We start from the raw sequence: 5,727 nt of genomic DNA on the forward strand, positions 1-5,727 counted from the left end.
CCACATGCCTAAATATTTAAAACCAAGCTAATGAAGTAGTAAATAAAATGTGTTTTGTCTTCACCTTGAAAAACATACCTTTGTAACAACAACAAAAAAAATCACATCTGTAGACTAGATTGTTTTAATGTGATTGAAACTTTGGCAAAATGTCAAAGACAACTGGATTTAATTATTGTACATGTCTGGGTGGGTCTATTGATGGGCCAGAGATGTTCATATAAGTAATAAAATAAAGATATACATAAATGGTAAGTTATTATATATTACATACAATTTATTTTTCTGCCTTATAATAATCAAGATTTTACATTATCTGTGTTCTATTGATGGTAGGGCCAGGTTCGATAATACTTTTTTTTTTCTTTCTTAAAGCCTTTACTTAAGACATGATGGAAAAATCTTACAGGTACACATGGAAAAGTAAGACGTGATCACAGTTAAAAGTGAAGCAATCTAACTAGAAAGCTTTAATGCCTGTTGGCTAGTGTGGAAGCTAAAATTCTGAGTGTGACATGTTGCAGGGCTGAAAGGAATAGTAATTAGTATTCTTCTCCTACTTCTTCACCCTCTCTTTGAACAGAATCCACACCAACCTCCTTATAATCCTTCTCAAGGGCAGCCATGTCCTCACAGGCCTCAGAAAACTCTCCTTCCTCCATGCCCTCCCCCACATACCAGTGAACAAAGGCACGCTTGGCATACATCAGGTCAAACTTGTGGTCCAGGCGAGCCCAGGCCTCAGCGATGGCTGTGGTGTTGCTCAGCATGCACACAGCTCGCTGTACTTTGGCCAGGTCTCCACCAGGCACCACAGTGGGAGGCTGGTAGTTAATGCCCACTTTGAAGCTAGAGGGGCACCAGTCCACAAACTGGATGGTACACTTGGTCTTGATGGTGGCAATGGCAGCATTGATATCTTTGGGAACCACGTCGCCACGGTACAACAGGCAGCAGGCCATGTATTTACCATGCTGAGGGTCACATTTCACCATCTGGTTGGCTGACTCAAAGCCTGCATCGGTGATCTCTGCTACAGAAAGCTGTTCATGGTAGGCTTTCTCAGCAGAGATGGCAGGAGCATATGTGGCCAGAGGGAAGTGGATGCGGGGATAGGGCACCAGGTTGGTCTGGAATTCTGTCAGATCAACATGCAGGGCTCCATCAAATCTGAGGTAAGCAGTGATGGAGGACACAATCTGACCTATCAACCTATTTAGATTAGTGTAGGTTGGGTGTTCAGTATCGAGGTTTCTATGACAGATGTCATAGATGGCCTCATTGTCTACCATGAAGGCACAAGCAGAGTGTTGCAGGGTGGTATGGGTAGTAATGATGGAGTTGTAGGGCTCAACTACAGCTGTGCAAATCTTGGGGGGGGGCTGGGTAAATGGAGAGCTCCAGCTTGGACTTCTTGCCATAATTAACAGAGAGACATTCTATCAGCAGGGAGGTGAACCCGGAACCAGTTCCCCCTCCAAAACTGTACAAAACCAAGAAGCCTTGAAGACCTATGCCCTGGTCAGCCAATTTCTGAATTTGGTCCAAGATAAGGTGAATGATCTCCTTGCCAGTGGTGTAGTGCTCTCAGACATAGTTATCGGCAGCATCTTCCTTGCCTGGGATGAGCTGCTTAGGGTGGAAGAGGTGGCAGTTGGTGCCAGTGTGAACTTCATCAATGACTGTGGGTTCCAGGTCTACAAACACTGAAGGTGTTGAAGGTGTGCTTGCCAGGACCCATCTCACTGAACAAGGTGTTGAAGGAGTCATCTCCACCTCCAGTGGTCTTATCACTTAGCATCTGGCCATTAGGCTGGAAGTGTTCCAGGCAATAGAGTTCCCAACAGGCATTGCCAATCTGGAAACCAGCCTGGCCAACATGGATGGAGATACACTCATGCATGGTAGCTACGGGATAGCAAGTGCAAGTGACAGGAACAGACATTAGTCCCAGTTACCATCCCTGACAAGCTAAGAGTCGAGGTAAGTAATGCACTCAAATTAGATCATTCTTCTTGAGTCATCACCGAGTTTACATCATTTTGTTAATTTCTATGTGGGCAATCTTTGTACTGTTTATCAATACAACTCATAAAATGATACTTAAATTCAGAAATAAATCATAAATTTTACATATCATGTTCCAACATTGCATTTGGCTCCTATAAATCACCTGTACTATGGACTTAGCTTTGGCTCATGACAATGTAGCTTGATTCCAAACTGGACAAAAGATATGAAACAACTGTCTTCAAAATACTAGACAACAGCACAGGAGTGTGATACTTGAGAGAAGGGGAGAAAAAGAGTTGAACCCTGCCCAAAAGCAATTTCTGAACTGTGACGTAAGAACAAGGAAATAAGGCAGAGCCCAATGGTCTGGCTTAGTTGAGGAATCTGAAATACGATCTTGGATACCAAAGTGGCTTGAATTGCAGAACAGGGTTGCAGTGAGGAGGAAGCTGTGCAGAGAAAGAGCTCCAGAAATCTGCAAAGGGGTCTTCTCCAGTCTTTGGTGGAATAAAATAAAATAAGATGCATCTTTATGTCATTTACAAGAAATGGCTTTTTAAAAAAGATTGTATTAAAAAAATAAAAAATAAAAAAGATTTTATTTATTTATTAGAGAAAGTGTGTGAGCTGGAGGGAGAGGCAGAGAGAATCTGAAGCAGACTCTGTGCTGAATGCAGAGCCCAACTTGGGGCTCAATCTCCCCACGACAAGATCATGACCTGAGCCGAAACCCAGTCCACTGCTCAACCAATGGAGCCACCCAGGAGCCCCATTTACAAGAAATGTTTTAAATATAGAGGTAAAGGGATAGAAAAATGTAGAACATGTAAACTCTAGTACTAAAACAGTTGGCTTAGCTATATTAGTATCAAAGTAAATTCAAATAAAAAAATATTACTAGAAATAAATAAGAACATTTAACAATGATTGAAGTGTCAATTCATTAAGAAGACATAACAATCCTACTTGTATGTGCACCTAATGACAAATCTTCAAAAATTCATGAAACAAAAACTGGCATCACTAAATTTATAGAAAACTCACAATTGCATGTGATTTTAACACTTTATTCTCAGTAATTGATAGAACAAATGCAAAATTCAGTAATAAACTAGATTTTGAGCAACGAATTTAACCTAATTGACATTTATACTATACCCAACAACTGCAGAATTTATATTCTTTTAAATTTTACTTGGAACATTCATCAAGATAGGCAATATGCTGGGCCAGAAGCCAAATCTCAATAAATTTCAGAGGACTGTAAGGATAAAGAATATATTCTGTGTTCAAAACAGAATTAAGTCAGAAATCAGTAATAGAAGGATATCTGGAATATCTCCAAATATGTGGAAATCAAGCAACATACTCCTAAATAGTCCATGGTCAAAGAAGAAATCACTAGGAAAGTTTTAAAATATTTTTAACTAAATGATAAAAAAACAACACATCAAAATTTGTTGTATGCAGCTAAAACAGTATTTGAAGGCAAATTAGTTTTAAATGCTTGGGTTAGAAGGAATAAAGGTTTAAAATCAATGATCTATGTTTCCACCTTAGAAATTAGAAAAACAGTAAATTAAAGTCAGTGTAGAAGGAAAGAATTAAAAATAAAATAATAAATATACATATTAAATACAGTAGGAATACATAATAATAATAATAGCAGAAACTAATGAAATTTTAAAAATTAGTAAAGAAAATAAATAAGGGTAAGAGTTGGTTCTTGGAATAATTAATAAAGTTAAAAACCTCCTAGGGGTACCCGGCTGGCTCAGTACGTGGAGCATGAGACTCTTGATCTCAGGGTTATAAATTCGAGCCTCACATTGGATACATAGATTACTTAAAAATAAAATCTTTAAAGAAAATAAAATATGAATTGAAACCTCCTAGATAGACTAATTGAGAAAAAAATAAGGGATCACAAAGTCTCAACTGTAGACTTAGCACAGTCCACCAGTGGGCCAGTTGGAGATTTTTTGATGCTCTTCTTTTGGTTACATAAACACCATGCTTTGGAGCCCTGGGTGTTATGCACAAACAATGAATCATGGAACACTACATCAAAAACTAATGATGTAATGTATGGGGATTAACATAACAATAAAAAATTTTTTAAAAATAAACACCATGCTTTTGGGGGGAATAAAAATCCCCAAAATTAATGTCACTCAAGACAGTCTATGGTGCTATAACAGGGTAATACCCAAAATCATCCAGAAATAGGCAATGAAGGAAAATATAAAGTTCTGCTTAGGCAACATTTAAACTGAGAAAACAAGGATCCTAAATAAGTTTAAATATTTTTTTATGAGTGTTTTTCTCCTTATTTTCAGAACTGAAAAACAAGAATTACAGCAAAGTGCCTCCTACCTAAAACAGTCCTTAATAAGAAACTGGAATCCAATTTTTATAAGAAATTATCTGGGTGGTACATTTTTAGCGGGTTTGTTTTTTCAAAAAAATATCCAATTAGCAAATAGGTTAAGAGCACAGACTCTGAAGCCCGACTTCATTAGTTAGCATCCCAGTTCCCCCACTTGCCATCTATGTGTCCATAAACAAGTTACTTAGTTTCTATGTGCCTCTCTTTCCTCATCTGTAAAGCAGGGATTAATAATATTATTGCCAATCCATTATGAATGATTTAAAAAGCAAATATTTATAAGTGCTTAGAATAGCGCTTGCTCACATAAATGCTATATAGGTGCTAAATAATTAATAAATAAATACTACTTTGGATTACATTTACAATCATCATCAATGTTTAATAAAGGCAAAATTTTCAAGTCTGATGTTCAAACAAAACTTTTAAGTAGAAATCTGAGTTTTAAGGCTTATTATCCAAATTTGGGATAAATCTCCTTCCCTTCCAATTTTCACCTATTTTTCCCATGCTATTCCTTCTCCATGAAGTTGTCCACACGTGAAAGCATGTGCCTTGTATTGTTGAACTGACTGATTGTTCTTAACTCTTTATCAGCCTAAGAACAAGAAAAGCAAGATTGAGGCCACTGCCATGATACTCTTAGGTAATAAAGTTAATTGCACTGTTTATACTACCTAGAGCAAAGGCAAGGTGAGCAGAGGAGAGACTTTTCTTCATTGTTGAAGTCCCAGGGCACAGAGGCATCCCATTTCTGCGGCAAAGGTTTTAGCAGGAATTATACCCATTTCATACGGGATAATGACCTACTACCAAGCCTTTCACTAACTAGTTGGTTAAGTTACTTAACCTTACTCTTTGCCTCTGATCCCTCATCTGTAAAAAGTGGCCATTAATAGACTGGGTTGTGAGATATAATGAGTGCCTACATACGCATGGCAAAGCAAGAGTATCATAAATGTTAGCTATTACTATTTTGTGGGAATAAGTCGTTTCATTTTGAGCATTGCTTCTGCTTTAGGATTTATTGCAAATAACTGCAAGACTTAGAGAAAAAAGGCTTTTCGGGGACATGAGTTTGAAGCCGAGGGACCGCGGGGGAGAATCTGATAGCACCAGAAGGGCAAAATCTGTTAGAATCAACTTTAGCATGGTAATCAGAGCAGAATCCCAATGGCCAGCAACTTCCTCACAAAGCCGCCAACATTTGCAGCGGGGCCCTCAGAAAGACATTTTTGGAGCTCGGAAGAAGCCAGAAGGGGTGCTCAACACAGCCTTTACTCCACTAAATTGCCGGAGAGTTGGCTCGGCGGCCTCCACGCTCC

General features: G+C 38.4%; 1 pseudogene; it reads right to left on the reverse strand.

Annotated features, from left to right (window-relative positions):
* Positions 1 to 542: 542 nt before the first annotated feature.
* Positions 543 to 1,930, reverse strand: LOC123848595 (tubulin alpha-1A chain-like; annotated as a pseudogene).
* Between the last annotated feature and the right edge of the window lie 3,797 nt (positions 1,931 to 5,727).

This window comes from Mirounga angustirostris, unplaced genomic scaffold (assembly GCF_029215605.1).
Source record: "Mirounga angustirostris isolate CCGP_5_RB_7025 unplaced genomic scaffold, mMirAng1.0.hap1 SCAF_2, whole genome shotgun sequence".
NCBI lineage: Eukaryota > Metazoa > Chordata > Mammalia > Carnivora > Phocidae > Mirounga > Mirounga angustirostris.